The following is a 22,773-nucleotide window of genomic DNA, read 5'->3' on the forward strand; positions in this document are numbered from 1 at the left end:
ACAAGAGTTAGAAAGCATCTCATAAACAAAATTCAAGTCTCCTGTTTCAGAGGTGAGCAAACTTAGGAGCAAGAAGGAAGAGGAAACATCAGGCAAAGGCAGGGCAGGGTAGCTTTTGAAGAAATAGAGCAAAATGATTTGGAGGAGGGACTCCAGAGCCTGACTTTCTGTATTCAGGTCTGACTACTTACTAGCTGTGTGATCTTGGGAAAGTTACTTAACATCTCCATGCTTTAATATCCTCATCTGTAAAAGGGGACATGGTAATAGCACTTAGTTCATTGGACCCTTGAGGGAATTAATGAGTAATACTGTTAGGACAGATTAAGAGCTCAGTCACTACTAGCTCTTGTTTTTATTACACGTCTCTCCATGCTTATGCATACCACTCAGAGCTGGCAGGGAAATTACCCTGAGATACAACGGTCATCTTATCATATGTGTGTGTGTGTGCTAAGTCACTTCAGTTGGGCCTGACTCTTTGAGAGCCCATGATCAGTAGCCTGTCAGGCTTCTCTGTTCATGGGATTCTCCAGGTAAGAATATTGGAGTCAGTTACTTATTACCTTCCTCAGGGGATCTTCCAGACTCAGGAATCAAACTCACATCTCATTATGTCTTCTTCATTGGCAGGCAGGGTTTTTACTGCTGAGCTACATGGGAAGCTCCAAACCTTCCATGGCTCCCCATCTGCCTACTGAATAAAGTCTACGCTCCTTGGAGCACCATCTTGGTTTCTACATGATCTGGTACCAGCTTGAGGATTGTATCTCGTTAGCCTTCTGTTTATTCACTATACCTGACAGCTCAGCTTCCTTCCTCCAAACTCATTCTGTGCTTCTCCATCATACAGACTTCATTAAAAAAAAAAAAATGCATGTATTTTGAAAATCCTTTCCACACCAACTCTGCCTGTCAGGCTCATAAAACTTTTCCATGAAACTTCTCCAAGCAGAACTGAAACAACTCTATCCCTTTTTTTGTGTTTTTGTAGTACTTTTTTTTTCCCTCTCTGTCTTACAGTATATTATAGCCGCTAGGGTGAACATCTTCACAAATTAAGGGTAAGTTTCTGGAAGGCATAAATCATTTCTTTTTTATCTTTAAGCTCCCCACATGCCTCCATGGAGGGCAAATCATACTTCATTGATGTGCAGTATAGGTACTTGTTGGATAACAATAGTCACTACTAATTATGTAATTACCACATACCAGATGCTTTATGTGTTCTGCTTTTCCCTGTTAGTCACTCTGAAAACAGATATAATCAGAGGAAATTTACAGAGGAACACTGCACCTCCTAAAATTTAAATAACAGGCTCAAGGTCATGCAGCTGTTGAGTGATGGGACCAAAATTCAAACTCTGATTTGTTCAACCCTAAGTCCCTTATTTCTTCTCATTATTCCACACAGTTTTAAATGAATTAAAAAGCCAAGCATTGGCACAAGTACTTATCAGCCTAGGAATGAATGTTACACCCAAAATGATCCTCCCAAAATGTTTTGTGGCATTCTAACTAATCCATTAATCCCCATAACTTTGCAACATGAGAAGTTTTCAAACTAGTAGTTAACTGAATCCATGGCGCTTCCTTCCTGCTCATTCACAGGATTCTTATCACTTACTTAAACACACATAACCTGTGGTCTCCAGATGGGGTTTTTCTTTGTTTTTCTGCCCTAGGTAACTCAGTACAGCCCTTCAATTTGCCCTATAAATAAAATTCAATGATTACTTTTTTATGTTCACAATTAAAATTGATATCTTGGCCATAAAAGCAAAAATAAATAAGTGTAACTACATCAATCTGAAAATCTTCTGGGTAATAAAAAAAGAAGTCAACAAAATAAAAAGGCAACTTATGGGATGCGAAAAGTATTTGCAAACTATATATCTAATTCTGGGTGGAAATGTCACCCTGTTGACTTGTGAGCTATAAATGTTCACCTTTTTAAAATATAACTTAAAAATATATCTAATAAAGGGTTAATATCCAAAATATATGAGGAACTCATGCAACTCAATAGCAGAAAAAGGCAAATAACTTGATTAAAAAATGTGCATAGGTCCTGAATAGACACTTTTCCAACATGACATACAAGTGGCCAGCAGGTTATGAACAGGTGCTCAACATCATTAATCATGAGGGAAATGCAAATCAAAACCTTAATGAGATACCACTTCACACCTGTTAGTATAGCCATTATCAAAAAATAAAAGATAAATATTAGCAAGGATAAGGAGAAAGGGTAATTTTTTGCGCTGTAAATTGGTACCATCATTGGGGAAACATTATGAAGGTTGTTCAAAAAATTAAAAGTAGAGTTATCACCTAATTTAGAAATATATACTGAGTATATATATATGAAGTAAATGAATTCAGTACTTTGAAAAGTTTCCTGCACTTTCATGTTCATTACTCATAACAGCCAAGATATGGAAACAACCCAAGTGCCTGTCAGCGGATAAATGGATAAAGAAATTGTGATACACACACACACACACACAGGAATATCATTCTGCCTTGAGAAAGAAGGTAATCCTGACATTTGGGACAACGTGGATGAACCTACAGGACATTATGTTAAGAAAAATAAGCTAGACTCAGAAAGACAAATACTGCATGATCTCATTCAAATGTGGAATCTAAGAAAGTTGAGTTTGCAGAAGCTAATTGTAGTTACCAGGGGTGGGGAGGTGGGGCAGATGTTGGTCAAAGCATATGAAGTTGCAGTTATGTAGGATGAATAAATTCCAGATATTTAATGCATAGCATGATGACTATAGTTAATTATATTATATTGTATACTTGAAATTTGCTAAGACAGTAGATTTCTGGTGCTACCACGACAAAAAAGGGTTACTCTATAAGGACACATATATGATAATTAGCTTGACTGCAGTAATCATTGCACTATGTATATCAAAATATCATATTGCACATTTTAAATATATATAATTTTATGAAAATAAAATTGATGTTCCTGGACTGAGAACTGTGTATAGGTACTATGCTAGTGAAAAGTGCTAGAATAAGGATCTGTCCACTAGGTCTGGGTGTTACAGTGATGGGTTCCTTTGGACCTGAATTGTTCTTCCCAGTGCAGATGTTTGGAAGATTCTCTTGTAGCTCAGTCAATAAAGAATTCACCTGCAATGTAGGAGTCTGCCTGCAATGCCGGAGATGCAGATTGGATCCCTGGGTTGGGAAGATCCCCTGGAGAAGGAAATGGCAACCCACTCCAGTATTCTTGCCAGGGAAATCCCATGGGCAGGGGAGCCTGATGGGCAACAGTCCTTGGGGTTGCAAAAGAGTCAGACAAGACTTAGTGACTAAACCACCACCCCTGACCCCAGGGGCAAAGAATAAAGTGCAGATGTTTACCACAGACTATTTGGCTCATAAGCTCAGGCCTTTGCCCTTGCTGTTCCCTTTAATAATGCTTATTCCCAGAATGCTCTGTGAATAAGCGACTTTTTTTAGGTCTTAGCTTTTAAGCCCCAAGACAGAGAGGCCCTTGTTAACCACAACATCCCCTGGAATCACTACTCCTTGAACAAGTGCTCTGTTCCTCCAAAGCATCATCACCACTTGATAGGTATATCTGTCTAACTATTTATAGAGTATCTCCTCCTGTTAGAATACAACCTCCTATCTATGAAGGCAGAGATTTTTATCCATCTTGTTCACTGGGATATCCCTTGAACTTAACATTGTGCCTGGCACATAAGAGGCATGCATGTATGCTAAGTCACTTCAGTTGTGTCTGATTCTTCATGGACTGTAGGCTGCCAGGTTCTTCTGTTCATGGGATTCTCCAGGCAAGAATACTGGAGTGGGTTACCATGCCCTCTTCCAGGGATCTTCCCAACCCAGGAATCAAAGCCATGTTTCTTACATCTCCTGCACTGGGAGGCAGATTCTTTACCACTAGAGCCACCTGGGAAGCCCTCATAAGAGGCAATGACTAACTTTTGAGTGAATGCTGTAGCTAACATTCTCACCTTCCCTAAAAGCCACCTGCTCTCTCACTGATCTTCCAAAGCCCCACTCCCTGTTATCTAAAGAGTAAAGTCCACCTGGGGATCCTTGCAAGGTTTCTGCATGCTCCCTCTCAATGCTATCACAGCATGGTGTTCCTGGTATCTCTCCTTAAGGGGAGCCATAAGCTTGCACATTCAAATGTCTTGGCTGTGTTCTTTTCTCAGTAAGATTTGCATTTCCTGATGATGTGACCAAGGAAAGCAATACAAGGAAGGCATCAGAGAAGGTCTCTCTGTCCAAAATACCAGAACACCATTGGTATGGAGGGTGAGAAGACCCTGGTATGGCTTCCACTCCCATCCTTGGATTGCAGTTGGAAGGACACTGAAGTCTAAATGGGAGAAGTGACCTTGTCAATAACTCTTAACTTTGAGTCATGGCCTGGACTCAAATTAAAACATTAATGCAATGTCTTTTCTTCCAATAGAGCCTGGCCTTCTCTTAAAAGAGAAATACTAATCAGGTGATGCTAGTGGTAAAGGACACGTCTGCCAATGCGGGAGACATGAGAGACATGGGTTCAATCCCTGGATTGGGAAGATCCCCAGGAGGAGGGCATGGAAACCCATTCCAGTTTTCTTGCATGGAGAATCCCATTGACAGAGGAGCCTGGTGGGTTAGAGTCCATATGGTTGCAGAGAGTTGAACATGACTAAAAAGACCACGCACCCATGCAGAGTAATCAGTATAAAGAAGGGACCTGGGCACAGACTCCAGAACTTCTACCCCATTCAAGTGACTTCAACTTTCTAAGCCTCCGTTTGCTGGTCTTCAAAATGGAGCCAATATACCTTTCTTGGGGGTATTATGATGATTAGGTACAATAATATTTGTGAATGATACTTATGCTCATGGAGCATATAATTTGCTAAACACAGGGCTAAGCACAATGACTGTCCCACCCTCCAAACCACTCTGAAGAAGATAAAGATTTTTATTCTCACCATACAGATGAAAAAGTGGAGGCCTGGGAGAAGTAAGTAAATTGCCTGATGTCCCAAAGCATCAGAGGCCAGTCAGGCTGCCAGCTGTCACTGACAGTGGCCAAATATACACTAATCACTTGATACATGCTTTCCTTCATTAACATACAAGCTCCACAGGGAAAAGTAACCAACGCTTCATTGTGACTTTTTAAAGATGGCTTATCCTGTCTGGCTCCATGTGACTTTAGATGCAGGAAAGTTCCATCCCCCACCCTGGGGGTGGGTGGGAAGGAAGGATGAGCATGAGGTAGTGGTGAAAGAAAGGGGGTGCTGTTATGGTTATTTACCAAAGCTTTACCTGAAGTACTTTTAAGAAGCTAATGAGGAGGGTTAGAGGCAGGTCTGGGTTTCTGCTTAAAAGAAGCATCAACAAAGAAACTTTGGGGAGTCGCTCAGGCTCTGCTGCCACTAGGTCTCCTTGGCCTGTTCCCAGAAAAAGGAGCGCACTTAATTAGAGACACTCTGACTCTTGCACTTCAGGGCATATCCCTAAAGTGCTGTTTATTCAAAATCACCAGTTACTGGCAGGAATAAACCCATTTCTGCTTCGTTTTCAGCAACAGGGCTTTTGGAAGGAAAACAATGTTTCCTTCCAAAATGAGAGATGAGCCTGCCCTTTGATGAACTGAGGCAGGGGGGCAGGGAACAAAAGGATTCTAGTTATGTGTATCTGTGCATTTTTGATTCCAAGTTGGGGATGATATTAAATGGGGTGAGGTGGGAGGAGTGGAGGAACTTTCTCCAGATCCTACTCTTAGAGTCTCAGTTAGTTAGCCTGGTCAAAAACTAAACTTCATCTCAACTGTTTCTGATTATTCATCATTTCTTCACTTGTTAGCTTTATGGTCCAGGTACTGTGCAAGGTGGTATGGGTAATAAACACCTTTCTTCAGTCTTTGCAAAGCTTTAAATCTATTAAAATGAAATTTATCTGATAGTAGTTAATGTTTTTAGGATAATCAGTATTTGACAGATAAGCACTTTATATGAATTCTTTCACTGCATCCTCATGTAAACCCTATGAGGCAGATGCCATTACCTCCATTGTACAAGGTGAAGCTGAGGAACAGAGGGCTTAGTAGATGACATCAGGAAATAGCCAACCCAGGGTTTAAAACCAGGTCTGACTCCAGAGATCATGATCAGATAGTATTTTAGATGCACAGCTGCATCTGGTGATAGCCTTTAAGCAAAGTACCGTAAGAGTGGAAAGTCCCACTTAGGTTGGATGGCAGAGGTAGGAAGGAGAATACAACCAAGATCAACTTCATTGCATTGGGCTTATACCATATAAACATTAAGTAAGAGGCTTTCTTTTCTTCATAGCAAGGGCAGTCTGCATTATATGATTGGTGGAGAAGGAGGCTAGTCTTTCCAGAGAATTTGACCGGAGCCTGGAAAATACTCTAAGCCAGCTAAATCAGTTGCACTGACACCTCCATTAAGTGTCTTCCCTTATTTTCAGGCCATCTCCCATTGTGACACATAAAATGAGCCTCAGTTGCCTGCTTCTTCTAGTTCCTCCCTCTTCTTTGATAATTACTTATACCAAAAGAATCTTGCCTGAATCCCATGATTGAGTGAACAAAGGAGGATGTTTGGCCCTTAAAAATGAATTGAAATATAACTAAGCAGCAATGCATCACATGAGAAATGTGTCTTGGTATAACATGAAAAAATAAACACACTTATGGAAGTGGCAGGATAATGCAGACATTAGGAACATACTCGGGTTCAAATCACCCTTCTGCTGCATTAAAGCTTCCTGGCTTTGGGCAGGTTCCTCAAATGATTCATTGTAAAGCACTCAAAACAAACTGTCACATAGTAGATGCTCAATGACTGGTACCTGTTACTGTAATTAATTATTGAGCCCATTGCTATACATCAAGTGCTGTGCTCATTGCTTTACATGAATTATCTCAATAAATCCAAATAACTCAATTAGTTAAATACTGTTATTATTCCCAGTCACCACGTGGATAAGAAAGAGTAGGGTATCTTCAACTGATTTGGGATTCTAAAATGGATACATTGCTCATACCCACCCATCAAATTTACCATCATCTTCACCACAAGTGACACGAGAATAATTTATTTATTTATAATGACCTGACTTTTAAATCATTCTTTAAAAAAAAAAAAAAAACAGAAATCTAGCTCTCCCTGTTGCAAAGAAAAATACAGGTAAATAGCATTAAAGTAACTTTTCTGGGCACTGGTTTTTGAGAACATGTTAGTCACTTTCTATTTTAGAACATTCCACAGAATGAAAAGATATGATGAGGTGTTAATGTGGCATCAGACTACACAGACTCAGGTTCAACTGGATTGTCAGAGTCCCGCATTTGCCAAGGAAATTCATCTTCAAGGACATATTCCGCTGTCCCACCAGTCTCATAGCCTGACCTATGCATCACATTCACATCCCATGAACAGACAATGTCCTCATGGTAAGAGACTTCCCTGGTGGCTCACTCGGTAAAGAATCCACCTACAGTGTGGGAGATTGAACATTGGTTCAATCCCTGGGCTGGGAAGATCCCCTGGAGGAGGGCATGACAACCCACTCCAGTATTCCTTCTGGAGAATCCCCATAAACAGAGGTGCCTTGTGGGCTACAGTCCATGGGGTTGCAGAGTCAGACACGACTAGGAGACTAAACACAGCACAACACAAGAGACCAACACTGCACCAGGCTTCACCAGGCAACCTTGTCCTTGGGATAAATAGCAAAGGCAATCTGCTCAGTGGATGAAGGTAGTTAAACAGAGGAACAATAGGCAGTGACTCAGACACACTTTGAAGCTGTATTTTAGTGCATCCTTACAGGACTGAAGATAAATGGGAAGAACTGTAAATAGTAGCAATATTATCCAGGACTTGCAAGAGAGAACAGAAAACTGTTATACATATATATTAACTGGCAGTGCTTAAAGTTTAGACTGCATCAGAATTACCTTGAGATCTTCTTCAAAGTGAATCCTCAGACCTCCCCAGAGATTCTGATTTAGTAGGTCTCAGATAGAGCTCATGAATCTCCATTTTTTTATCAAACATTTCATGATTCTAATGCAGGACTTCTCTGGACCACACCATGAGAAACACTGCATTAATCTGCTCAGTCTTATCCAGTAAGTAACATAGCCTTCAGGGAGACATTTCCCCAGCTTATTAAAAACTAGCTGAGAGTCACACATTTTATAAACTTGACAGGGTTAAGAATAGATAGGGGCTCCATCAGTTTCTCAAACTTCTCTAGAAAGCCTTTTTTTTCCTACTAGAAGTAAGATATTTTTAAATCATTTGTGACTAGATACAAGTTTCCATACCATATTGTCAAAGTATTTTTTGGTGACTTATCCCCAGCCTCCATCACAACTTCTTTCACTAAGAAGCTTCAGATGCAAACTTCAGTGGAGACACTTCTCTTCATTGCTACATATCCTAGTTTCCATCTTGAATCTATCTCTGTAGCATCCTCTTTTTAGCTCTAAATGTAGTCACTTAAATGAGGGACAACACTGATATGCAGCCATCTCAATAACCAAGCAAAGTGAAGTAAATAGCAACTGATGGATGCCAATGTTCAGAAGTGTGAAGCTGATTTAGATAAAGTAGGCATTTCAGTTTGAGATCTAATAAAAAACAAAACAGCAGTCACAAGGAGCCTTTTCCCATTACTCTGCTGGGGATAATCTTTATCTAAACCAATATTGTAAAAGTAACAAAAGGCACAAAGTTGTCTGCTGCATAACTCATTTATTATGAAATTATATAAGACTCAAACAATTGAAACAGGATTATTTATGTGATCATTAAACCCAGGGCAATTTCTACAGATTTTTCATCTTGTTAATGGAAATCTTAGTCACAGATATATATTTAGCCAGGTTTCATTACAAATATTGTTACTTCCAACTAAGTATTCCTTATTACAGTTGACATGCTGTACTTCCTTACTGTGAACCAGTGAAGTAGCTCAGTCATGTCTGACTCTTTGAGACCCCATGGACTGTAGCCTACCAGGCGCCTCCATCCATGGAATTTTCCAGGCAAGAGTACTGGAGTGGGTTGCCATTTCCTTCTCCAGGGTATCTTCCCGACCCAGGGACTGAACCCAGGTCTCCAACATTGCAGGCAGACGCTTTACTGTCTGAGCCACCAAGGAAGCCCTTACTGTAGCAGAGTTTAAAAATTGTTTATTCTTTTATTTTACTGAACCAAAGAAGTAAAAAATATGAAAAGTAATATAGAATAATCCCCTTGACAACTTTTCATGCTACTCATATGTTGTAGTTTAATTACTAACAACTCTAACTTAATCACTTTTTAATAACTCTACTTTTCAACAGGAATATTTCAACTATCATAGCCATGATACTCATATCATGCTAGAATCAAATTTTGCATAATAACTAAGCTTATATTTTATGTGAAACACACATACCAGACTTACATTTAGGAGGACCACACTGACAAGAAAAAATGATTACCAGCACAATGGTAATATAACTCGTTAAATAACAGAAAGTGGCCTCAAAGAGGTAAAAAGATAAACTTTTATACAAATTGAGGTATAATATGTTAAATTTAGCTATGGAAGCCATGAACAGCTTAAAACATTTTTGAAGGGTCATGAGAACCAGCTAGTCCAGTATGATCTGCTGGTTTGATAATCGAGGATGTCACCTCTCTGCACTCTGGCATTACTGTAGTTATTATCTACTGCTACATAGCAAATTATCACAAGCTGAGGGACTTAGAAAAACACGAATTTAATATTTAGCAGCTTCCATGAATGAAGAGTCTGGTTATGGGTTAGCTGAGTCCTCCACTCAGGCTTAATCAAAGTGTAGCATCAGACCACAATCACTTCCGAAGCACTGGGTCTGATTCAGCAAACACTGGTTGCTCACAGAATGCATTTTCTTGTGGCTGTATGACTAAGGTCCCTATTTTCTTATTAGCTGTTGGATAGGGATCACTCCCAATTCCTAGAACTTGTTTTTAGTTCTTTGCCCTCTCTACAGAAGAAGGCAATGGTAACCCACTCCAGTACTCTTGCCTGGAGAATTCCAGGGACAGAGGAGCCTAGTGAGCTGCCATCTATGGGGTTGCACAGAGTCGGACAGGACTGAAGCGACTTAGCAGCAGCAGCAGCAGCAGCAGCAGCCCTCTCTACAACATGGTAGTTTGTTCCTTCAATGCCAGTGGGAAAACATCTCTTATGTTTCAGATCTCTCTGACCTCTTTTCAGGAGTGACTTGATTTGGTCAGAATCACCCAGGATTGTCTACTTTTGATGAACTCAAAGACAACTGATGGGGAACTTTAATTATGTTTGCAAAATCATTTCCACCATATACAGTCCCATAATTATGACATATCAGAATGATAAATCCTACTTAGAATTTATAGTTACCACAGATCACTAGTTACAAATCAAATCTTACTTACACTCAAGGGAAAGGAATTATACAGGGAAGGTACACCAGAGTGTGGAATCTTACGGCCATCTTAGAATTCTGCCTACTACAATGTATTCCTACTCTAATTGCTGAGTTGCCAGGGGTCCCATGGTTATGGGTCACTGAAAGATAATTTTTATTTCATTATTTTGATTCAAACTAAATTTGGGAGGATACTCGGCAAAGAGCTAAGAGGCATTTGGCTGCTGAATCTACAGGAACAAACAGATCTGAAGTCCTGGAGCGAAGCTGCCCACCAGCCACTCACAGCAGCAAGAGGAGAAAATGGCTAGAGAAAACCACAGCTGCACTATGGTTGTCCACTCTGGCACGGACTGCATATTGACCAGCTGTCTTCATCCACGGATGTGTAGAAAGCAAGAGAATAATATAGGAAAGGGTGAAGGGTAGCATGTTTGGTGCCATACCACGATAGCTTCCAGACTGCATTCATTATAGATTAGATTCTCTAGAGAGCAGATTTTGTCTCCTGCTTCTTATTACAATAGCAACTGCAGCCTAGCCCTCTTCTCACTATGGTCATGACCAATTTTACGGACATCTGTTTCACTCCCATCACAACAGATCACAGTGAAATCATTGTCTGAGTACAAATCCTAATTCCTTAACCTTAGTTACCTCGCCTATAAAATATACATGGAAATAACGTCTCAGAGTTCCTGAGTTGAACTTTCAACAAGTGAAGCAACCCAGATGAGTGCCAAGTAAAAAGAAAATAAATGTTATTGGTATTGGTATTTATAATTAGAATGGGTGGGTGTTATAGTTACTTTGCTCTCAAGGTATACCCAGCTGTGTCAGAATTACAGCATCCACTCAATGAGTGCCTGCTAAAACTCTGTTAAGCCAGGTTCCCCCATCTGATGTACCTTCAGTCTACACTATTGTTGGAGTGATAGGAACATGCCATTCACCATTTTCAACTCTCAGTGGTATCTTGCTGACTCCAGAATGGAATTCCCAAACCATATCAAGGCATAAAAATTTCCTTCCAGTCAAGGAGATCTCTAGCCTCATTACCCAAGAATCTGTCTTCAAGTCATGCTGAACTACTGCTGTAGTCAAAATATCAGGTTTATTTTTCCAACTGCTTCCTTTTACTTCTGAGAAGTCAACTTAAATATTTTCACTTGGGTGGGATATTTCACAAAACCCTTTCTCCAACCATACAATATTGACCTCCTCCTTTCTGCTTTATATTCATCTCACCTATGATCCTTTTAAGATTTATTAACTGGTTGGCATAACTAACTGCTCTATGAAACTATGAGTCCTTGAAAGAATCATATCTTATTTATCTTTCCAACATCAGGAATTATCCACGTGCATTAGTTGATCAGTAAATGTTGTGGTAAATGAAGAAGGGTTGGAAGAAAGGTCACAAGGGGAACTTAAAGCAGATGAAAAACCCTTCATGCGTTCATATCACCATGCCTAGAATCCCACCATTATTTCATTTTTCATTCCTGTAAATAACTTGAAAGGCAGAAAACATTAATCACTGACACCTTGGTGTGAAAGAGTTTTGTTTATCACTTTTGTGCAGGAAAAGTGGGACCCCTGGCAACCTGGCTATTTGACACCTGATTATACTATGCATAAAGGAGATATTCCTAAGAGCCAGTTTGTTAGCAGGTAAAAAAGCTCATCCAATAGAATAGTTGAACTGGAAAATCTAGAGTGATTCTAAGACAATCCAGTATAGTCTAAGACAGTCCAGTGTTTCTAAGACAATCTCTAGTCTGCAAAATTGTGCCTCCCTTCTTTCCTATTAACGTTTTACTATATTGAACATTCACATTTTTGGGGGTTGGGGAAATAATAAGTAATGGTAGTTCAGATGATAAAGAACCTGCCTGCGATGTAGGAGACCTGGGTTCGATCCCTGGATCAGGAAGCTCCCCTGGAGAAGGGAACAGCTACCCACTTCAGTATTCTTGCCTGGGAAATTTTAGGGGCAGAGGAGACTGGCAGGCTATAGTCCACAGGGCTGCAAAGGATTGAACATGTCTGAATGACTGATCGCACACATACATTTTTGTTAGATGGAAATGCTTGTCATTAACAAGAGGAAAAAAATCATTTGCTCAGGGGAACCACGTGTGTCAATTTGCTTTTACAATATCTTGGACTTGATCAAACTCTCAATTCACATGTCAACTGTTCCTTTTTCATAATTTATAAACCCTAATGATTTTAGCATAACGTTAATCAACACATTTGCATTAATGAACATACAAATGATTTTGATTAATTAACATAAAATTGTGAAAATTTGCTTGTTACTCAGTGTCCAAAAACATTTTCCATCATTTTTCTATGACTCTCTACACTTTGGGGGGTTGGAAATGCAATAAAATTCATGGAGAAATCAAAAGGGCAAATGTATTTATATCAATTGCATTTTTTAACAATTCCATTTCAAAAATATGATAAAAATATCCATTCCTATAATATATATATGTATATATATATGAAGTCACAAGGTATAAAGAGGTATATAGAGTATGTGTATGTAAGAATATTCACTGTCAGAACTTATGTATCCAAATGGGTCTTTTACCCTTTAAAGCTGTGTATGGAAGTTATGCAGTTGTTCCAATGATGCTGCCCTTGCTCAAACATTTTCAAGCTCCCCTTTTGGGAATTCCCTTTAGATTCTGGCTACTATCAAGTTCAAACCTTCCAGTCCTCTGCAGCAGTGAAAATGAAAATGAATGAGACTTTCATAACTGTCTCCTCATTGGTAAGCATTTCTGAAAATATTTAATGTTTTAAATATTTAATAATAACAAATTGAAAATATTTAATAGAATAATATATTTAATATTATATTAGAATACATTTATTAATATATTTATAATTTATATAAATATATTATGATATATTTCTAACAATAGAAAACATTTAATAATAGTAAATGACTCCCATGGCAGATGCCTTGTGAACCCTGCTGATGTGATGAGTACCTTGGTAACTGCTTGAGCTTCCTATGGTTGCATCTCTCTCTCAACAGGAGTGTCATATCTAGCTAACCAGCAAATGTGGGCTCCTGAAGCTTGACATGGCTGGCCAAGATTCCACCTGCATATGGATTCCTCATGAAGTTAATAGAACCTAAAGCTTGCCTGAAGCCCATCTGTGTCCTCACTGTCATTAGCATGAAAAATAATTCAAGCTTTATCCAACTCATAGAAAGGCACAGCCTCTTCTCATCATGTTTTAACTACTTTGTCTTATAAACTGCATCACTGAAAAGGGAGATACTCAAAGAAGGGAGTAACGTGGCTATTTTTTATTGACTTATGGCTACCCACTCCAGTATTCTTGCCTGGAGATTTCCATGGACAGAGGACCCTGGGAGGCTAGAGTTCATGGGGTCTCAAAGAGTAAGACATGACTGAGAAACTAACACTTTCTATGCACAGGTTTGCTAGGAAAGGAGGTTTGAAATCCAAGATTAGAATAAGCCTTTCATGTTTTCATTGAATTTCAATATATACTATCCTTGTCTACATTTCCAGGATAATTAGAAGTTCACAGCATCATTATCAGTCACAGTAATCCTAATAATTTCTTGCTACGCAGGATAGAAATGAGTCTCGACGATTCTATTCCATTTGGAAAAAAACATCTTGGATTCACCATTCCCTTAAGCTCCTGACGTTGAAAGTTTGAATTAGGATTTTGAAAAGGTCATTTTTCTATATATTATATCAGTTATTTACTTTTATATTTTGAGACTTATGCACTGTGTATCAAAGTACTTTTTTTTTTTTTTTACTATTGTACCACTAAATAGCAGGAAAGAAAATGATACAGTAGTCTGTGCTTTCTTTTCATTCTAAAATCCTGTTATTTGTGTAGTGCTCACTGATACATGCCCCTAATAAGTGCAAGTTTCTACGTGAACTTCGGATTCATTTTATTAAAGAGCCTAGGCATAAAAAGAAGCTTATTTTTCTCCTTGTGGACTTAATCTTGTAATTTTACAAGGTTAGCACAAACCCTCTTGAGCTTATATTTTTCCCAGACATCAGAAACATGCAGTCATTCAATCAGGAATCGTTTAAGAAAAAAATATATTTAAGCCTTAAATAAGCTATGGATAAAAGTCAACATAATTCTTCCTGTTAAAAAATGAACTCTGCTCAATGTTATGTGGCATATTGGATGGGACAGGAGTTTGTGGACAATGGAAACATGAATATGTATGGCTGAATTCCTTCGCTTTTCACTTGACACTATCACAACACTGTTAATCAGCTATATCCCAATACAAAATAAAAAGTGTTTTAAAAGTGAACTCTGGAACATTGCTATTAATAATTTGACAAGGGCTGTGCACACCTGTGAAGAATGAGGTGCTACACTAAGTAGATAATAAACCTGACATATTTGAAGAGAGAACTTATGAAGTAAGTGCAAATTCTAATATGGTACTTAGAGCTCACGCTCTTCCCAGGCAAAAAAAGGGAAATGCCAAAGATAAGTTTAAAGGGGGCCGAGGCCCTTCTTTCTGCTTGCCAAGATCTACCAGTCTGTCCATTCTTTCCATCTTCAGACAGGCTTTGCTAGCAGCTATGATCCTCTGGTCCCATTTACATGTGGTTGGATCAACCATATGTGAAGTAGGAATAGACTTAAGGAGCAACAGATACATTAATGTATCATGGAATGAACTTTGCCTGAAGCCCTGCAGTGAAGTTAGGATCTCGTGCGTAACTAGTTTTTGCCTTACATTTAAATCCACCGTTTACCTCTACTGCCTGCCTACCAATTACCAGAATGTCTCTTTTTGCTTATAAAGTCCTGGATCTCTGGAGACTGTCTTCTCCTCAGTGACTCACTGCGGTAATCTAACTATTCACCCACTATGAGTCTACTATGTCTTGCTGAATTTGTCTGATCCTTGAGTCACCTAGTCACCTCTTAAATATCAGTACACACAAGATAATGATAGCCCATCAAAGTTAACACCCTTCTACCCATGGTGAAGTCAGACAAACTTTGTCTTCTAACACCCTACACAGAAATACACATGTATGCACACAATCATATACACAATCAGTTAAAATTCTGCTCCCCAGCAATCCACTGAGTTCCACTGTATAATAATCCTTTTGAGGGTTTTATTATTGAAATATATTTGATTTACAATGTTAGTTTTGGGTTTATAGAAAATTATACATATATAATGCATATTTTAAAAGTTATATATATCAGAGAAAGCAATGGCAACCCACTCCAGTACTCTTGCCTGGAAAATTCCATGATGGAGGAGCCTGGTAGGCTGTAGTCCATGGGGTCTCTAGGAGTCAGACACAACTGAGCGACTTCACTTTCACTTTTCACTTTCATGCATTGGAGAAGGAAATGGCAACCCACTCCAGTGTTCTTGCTTGGAGAATCCCAGGGACAGGGGAGCCTGGTGGGCTGCCGTCTATGGGGTTGCACAGAGTCAGACACAACTGAAGTGACTTAGCAGCAGCATATATATATATATATATATATACACACACACACACATATATACATATATATATATACATACACACACATTCTTTTTCAGATTCTTTTCCATTATAGGTTATTACAAGATAGTGAACGTAGTTCCCTGTTCTATATAGTAGGTTCTTGTTTTTTATCTATTCTATACATAATAGTGTGTATCTGTTAATTCTAAACTTCTAATTTATCTTTCACTCCTCCTTTCCTCTTTGGTAACCATACTATTGTTTTCTAAGTCTTTATTTTTTTTGTTAATTATTGTGTCATAATAGCAACATCAACTTAATAGTTTCATAGTCAACAATTTTTTTTAAAATAGAAAAACTAATGTAGAATTGAGGACACTAGAAAAAGTGGAATAGAAGTCATTCTTTAGGATAAAAGAAGAGAATAGGTAAATGCTCAGCAAACAGAAAAGGTCAGTAGTATTTGGTGGAATTATTTCCTAATTATGTTTATGTGTGTTTTTGTGTGTGATCTAGGTTATGACAAAACATATATTTCTTATTGCAGTTGATGATCAAATACTTTTATAAACTATATATTAGAGCACCTGGAGAGTAAGGCATCATATCTACAAAATACCTAAAAGAAATTGTAAATTTGTCACCTTCATGGATTGCACATTACGTCAGTACTTCCCTCTAGATGCAACAACAAATGTAATTTCACCTGATAAACTTTTGTTATTTTCAAGAAAGCAGATAAGCAAATCTCTGAGGAAATGGGAATGCAGACAAGTAACTTTTGATGGCAGAATAAAGAAATAGTAAGTCCTGTGTATGAAGAGTATAGTGGGTGAGTTCTGGGCTGGAAGTGCCTCGGTAGATAGGATCCAGTGTAATCAGAGCAGCCCCGTGAATTTGGACAAGTGAACAAGCAACACTAGAGAGAAGGGGGCTCCATGTGTGTAACTGGGCTCCACATGTGTAATTATTCCACTGTTAACGAGTTGTGGTGAGCTGAACTGGTTGTGTTGAGGTGAAGAACAGTGATGGTGATACCTGATACCTGTTTATATCTTTACAGTTTTCAGAGCATTTTCTCACCTATTATATTATTTTATCATCATAAGAAGAGCTGGAATTAAGAGGAAGCAAGTGAGGCACCAAGGGGGCAAACTTTAAGGAGGTGCTCATTCTTGGTGTCTTGTAAATGTCCTGAGCACTTTGCTCACATCACCCTGGTCTTGGCTGTCATCATGAGAAGAGATTTCATTAACTCTGTGTTAGATATCAGTAATATCATTAGATATCAGTAAAGTTAGGTACATAGAACTTAAGTGCAAGTGTCACTAACAGTGTTGAATCTTTAAACACTTTTCCTCCTGACTCCTGGGGAAAAAATGCAATTTTCATCTACTTCAGACAACCTCAGTAAGGACTTATACTGCTTGAATTTGCAAAATCATAAATTTGCAAGATAAAAAACCATAATATCCTTATTTGCTATGAAATGATTGTTCAGGAAGAATGGCAAACTGAAGCCAGTAAGATTTCAGCTTTGGATCCCTGAATTATGTTTGAGACACATCCATTTCAGAAAGACGCAGACAAATTGGAAACCATTTAGGGAACGATTTAAAAAATGATTAGAGAAATGAAAGATTTGATTTATGAGGCCAGATTAAAGCAGATAAATGCCTTGGCTAAGTGACAACCAGGAATATGATAAGAATCTACAAATATTCAGTTCAAATATTAGGAGACTGTAAATATATGTACTGGAAAGGGCTTTTAAGTGTGCTATATAATAGAACTAGGAATAAAATGTAAAATTGTAGACAATAAGAAGAGGACTTTGGGAAAGGGGATTCATTAAGTTGAAAGGTAAAACATAAACTAAGTGGGGGAGAGGGGATAAAGAGGGGAAAAGAAAAAAAAAAGAATGGGAGCATGAAGAATGAGAAAGAAAGAAAAGAAAAGGGAAGGATGAAGAAAAGAGAGAGATAAAGGGAAAGTGGTAGGGGAGAAGGAGAGAGAGAGAGAAAGATAGGGAGGAAGGGAAGGATCTACTCCCTTTTTCTATAAACTACACCAGAGATATTAATATTGATCTCTGAATAGAATTTTAAAATGTGAAAGGCATGAATCTTTATCATAACTTTAATAAATAAATGCTCATTGGTCCCTTACTAAAATATAGAATCCAGAAATTGTAAGGAATGCTTCTGTAAAATGACTCTGTTTTACAAAAGAAATTACCAAAAAGAAAGAAAAAAAGAAATAGGAAACCATATCTTATTCCACCACATCTAATAATAGGAAATATCAGAAATAAATTTCTGGCAGGTCTCAGGAGGCATAAATATCTCTCCAGAAACCTGAGCCAGTCAACGAGATGGCATCAACACCCTACCTCAGGGGAGAAGCCCGCTGGTAAATCAAAAGGAGACAGTAATAGAGAGCTGATGAAGCTGCTCTGAAATTCAGGACCTGGGCACAGGGCACTTGCCAACCTTTGGCTAGCTTGCTACACATAAGTTACCGTAATTGAAAGTGAATTATAAACCTGCCCTGGCACACATTCTACTTCAAAATCCAACAACAGATAATAATGCTATTAAAATAAAGACAACTGGAAATAGCCTATAGTCCCATTTTCTCTCTATAACTGGCATCTGCCTTCTTAAGGTGTCCTTCATGTTTCCTCTCCTATAAACAGCCAAGTGGTGAAACAGGCACTCCTTTCAGGTGAATTACAAGGTCAACACGGGTTGAGCACTAACTAGGCTCCAAACACTGTGCCAGCCGTGTCTCTTTTATAAGCTCCTATGCCACTGAAACCCTTACCCTCCATTTCACAGATTAAAAATCTGAGGTCAAAGAAGTTAAGTAATTTGCCCTAAATCACTTATATAGTAAGAGAAAGAGTCAGGAAGGAACAGAATTCCAGACTGCATATAGCCAACACTCAGCAAGTTGCCCAGCGCATAACACATAGTAAGCATTTCTATTATACCCAACACTCAGCAAGCTGCCCAGTGCATAACACACAGCAAACACTCAGTTAATAGTATTAATTTGAAGAGAATTGATAATATAATTGAGATGTGAAAAGAATCTCCAACAAGTTTGGCCATGACTTGTTGAATTATATATGAGCCAATTACAGCCGTATCTGTAAGTGAAAGTCGCTCCATCATGTCTGACTCTTAGTGACCCCATGGACTATACACTCCATGGAATTCTCCAGGCCAGAATACTGGAATGGGTAGCCTTTCCCTTCTCCAAGGGATCTTCCCAACCCAGGGATTGAATCCAGGTCTCCAACATTGCAGGTGGATTCTTTACCAGCTGAGTCACAAGGGAAGACCAAGAATACTGGAGTGGGTAGCCTATCCCTTCTCCAGCACATCTTCCCAACCCAGGAATTTAACCGGGGTCTCCTGCATTGCAGGCAGATTCTTTACTAACTGAGCTATGAGGGAAGCTCTCACATCTATAAAATGGCATCTTTTAAGGACAAAGTATCTTTTGCCTTCTTTGGTACTGATATCACCACAAATATACCAGATTTCCTCTGTATCAAATAAACAGAAAATGGACCTAACATCTAGATTAGCCTTTCAATAAATGCTAAACTTTTATAAAACAACATATATGATCACGTCATTCTTTGTATGGTATTAGACTGACAGAAATAAGACTGATAATATGTAGTATTGATTACAAATAAATTTAAAACAGTACAGCTTATGGGTTCCCAAGATCATATAGAAAAATAGAGAAACCCAGTCTATACTTAGAGATCTTATAATTCCACTGGAAGACAAGATATAAATGCATGGAACGGAAATTAAATTGAACTTTCAATAGCCATTTGAGATTTTTTCCAATAATTTCCATTCAACTAATATTTAGGAAATGCCTACTATGAACCAGAATGTGCTTTAGGCATCAGCCTACAAAGAAAGACTAAGATGGGATCATTGGTCTCAAGAATCCTGTGGTCCACTTGGGGAGAAAACTTGCACAGTTTTAAAACAAAATGATTAGCACTTTAGAGAAAGGCATATGGTGCTAAGGAATACAGATGAAGAAAGGTTTAATTCTGGTGACAGTGAGCTTTATGGTTTTATCGAGGAAGACTTCCCAAAGGAGGTGAGGCCCAAGCTGGGTCCTGATGAAAAAGTAGGAGTTTTGTAGGCCAACAAGGGAGAACACCCCAAGAAGAGGAAACATCATACAACAGTCTATGCAGGTATAAAAATTGGATAGGGAAGTCTTACTAGCAAAATTACTAATATTTGGTGGGGGAGGATTTTACTTAAAACTATTCAGTTTCAGTTTTTTGTTGTTGTTGTTGTTCCCCAGGTCCACTTGAATGCTGACAAATACTGAGATGAGTTCAAGGCCATCTCAGTTAGGACCTTAGCATCCTGACCAGCATATTGGAACGTTTCCCTCCTTCACTGTATTCAGACTACATAAGCTAAGGCATTATCTATTGTTTAACTTAGCATATCTAATATATGAGGACCATCATTAACATTTTATAAATCATCTATTATATAATTTCAATGTTCAAATAGTGTTCAAGAGTATATCCACTTTTTGGAAACTAAACAGAATTGCAGAAGAGACATCATGAAATACATGATTAGTTAAAACCTAAGAAGTGAGAGTCATTTCTTTTAAATGCAAAATTACAAAAGTGTATACATTGATCAACATGGATATGTTACAGATATTTTGGAATCTAAATAAGTCTTAGAATCTCATGAATACTGCTATGAGACATTCTTTTGAAGCACTGACTGTAAGGAGCACAGTGCAATCAAAGTTATACAAATTATAGACAATAACATTTACAGTTACAGAATTCTGATGAGAATTCCAGGAATTAAACAGTTGCACTCTTCACTTTCATACAAAAATAAACTCGAAAACTGAGTGAATGACATTCACCTCGCCCATTTCTAAGGTTAAGGAAAGCTTTATGTATTAATTCTCTCCAAGTGAAAACAAGGAATAAGTTCACATATAATCCTGGAGAAATTTAATTGAAACCTCATAAAACATTCCGCATGAATGGTTTTCAACAAAAATGTGATGTCCTTAAAGAATAATGAGCTCCAGAGCTTCCTCTTCAAACATAATCAACAATGTCATTGAACTTGGTCACTCCTTCCTCCTGTGAATGATTGCCTTTTGCAAATGAATTTTAACAGAATCTCCCCTCTTAATTTTGTTGCTTCTGGAAAACAGTCTACTTTTTTCTTAGCCATGTCCCACCCATCACTTCTGCCAGGAATTAACTGCACCTTGAAGACATTGAGATGTTCCTTCAGAAAGCTAAGACCTACCCCTTCCAAATCAGACCTCTATCAGGCACTGAATTAAATTAGATTAACTCCTGATTTAATACTTTAGCCACCTGATGCAAAGAACCAACTCCTTGGAAAAGACTCTGATGATGGGAAAGATTGAAGGCAAAAGGAGAAGGGGGCAGCAAAGGATGAGATGGTTAGACAGCCTCACCGACTCAATGCACATGAATCTGAGCAAACTCCAGGAGATGGTGAAGGACAGGGAAGCCTGGCATGCTGCAGTCCATGGGGTCACAAAGGGTCAGATATGACTTAGCAACTGAACAATAACAAATGTGGCTCCAGGCCACAGCTTCCTACTGACTACTGTTTTTCCAGTTCTGATAATTCGGCCTGATTCATGTATAAGACTGTATCCTACTCTTCCTTGGTTGATAGATTCTCTCATTTTTTACTTCCTACCACAAGCTTTGACTATAGTCTCTGACTGTTTTGATCCCTTGATGTGGTCTTATGAGGCCTTTCTCTCTCTAATCTCCTCCAGCCATTAACAAGTCTTACGGAGTCTTTATCCAAAATAAACTCTTCTGTCTCCTGTAATGTACTATACTAGTAATAATCCCAATTACTTCTTTTCTTTATCCATGAAATTATTTTCAATTTTTTGTTCAATTTTTATAATGTTGTGTTGGTTTCTGCCATACAACAACACAAATCAGCCATACTTCTGACTTCAGTACTGAAACAACTTCTCATTTGTCCTCCCTACTTCTTCTCTTATTCCTTCCAATCAAAGGGGTTTCTTAAAATATATATATATATATATATATATATATTAGGATCCCCTTATCATGCACACACACAACCATTCAGTGGCTTCCCATTTTATCAGAATAACATTCCAAATGCTTTTTTATGACCTATTAAGTATTGCCTCCCTTAATAGTTCTATAAGGGCTCAGAATTTTGCACCTGTTTTTCCTTCTTCCTGAAATGTTCCTCCCCATTACTCTTTTAATTGTTGATTTCTTCTGAGACTTCTGACCTCTGTTCAAATATTACTTTCTTACAGAGACCTTTCCTTACCATGTTATTTAAATAGCTCTCCCCTCAGCTCCATAGAAACATATAATTTAAAACCTTCTCAACATCTTGTTTGATTCCTTAACTCTTGACACAGTGGGTAACTGTAAAAATACTTCTCTTTATGAGGGTCTTGTCTTTCTCCCAGGAATATAAATTCTTTGAGGCAAAGATTGTAACTTTTTGACATTTTATTTCCAGGGACTAGTATCAAACAAAATACCTAAAATAAAATAAACAAATGCAGTAAAATAATTAAAAATAAATAAACTCAACAGACCTAGTTGAGAATGAACTCAGAACACAGGTGTATTCACACATTCACATACCTTTAATGTACACAATAGCACTAGAAGAAAAGTAAGTTTCTCCAAGTATTTGT

At 38.2% G+C, this 22,773-nt stretch overlaps 1 protein-coding gene and 1 long non-coding RNA gene across 5 annotated transcripts in view; one reads left to right on the top strand and one right to left on the bottom strand.

Moving 5' to 3' along the window:
• The window catches only part of KCNIP4 (potassium voltage-gated channel interacting protein 4), a 1,326,525-nt gene that overhangs the window by 578,335 nt on the left and 725,417 nt on the right, over positions 1-22,773 (bottom strand). The window lies entirely within an intron of this gene.
• LOC112447054 (uncharacterized) overlaps positions 1-22,773 on the top strand; it is a 42,815-nt gene that overhangs the window by 722 nt on the left and 19,320 nt on the right. The window contains exons 2-3 of one of the 3 annotated variants that reach the window (XR_003035103.2): positions 13,183-13,271; positions 20,353-20,653. This is a non-coding gene — a long non-coding RNA (uncharacterized lncRNA). Of the gene's footprint in view, positions 1-633; positions 964-13,182; positions 13,272-20,352; positions 20,654-22,773 lie in introns of those variants that run through there. The other 2 variants (XR_009494847.1, XR_009494848.1) reach the window with 2 other exon arrangements.

The sequence above is a fragment of the Bos taurus genome, chromosome 6 (genome assembly GCF_002263795.3).
Source record: "Bos taurus isolate L1 Dominette 01449 registration number 42190680 breed Hereford chromosome 6, ARS-UCD2.0, whole genome shotgun sequence".
Classification (NCBI taxonomy): domain Eukaryota; kingdom Metazoa; phylum Chordata; class Mammalia; order Artiodactyla; family Bovidae; genus Bos; species Bos taurus.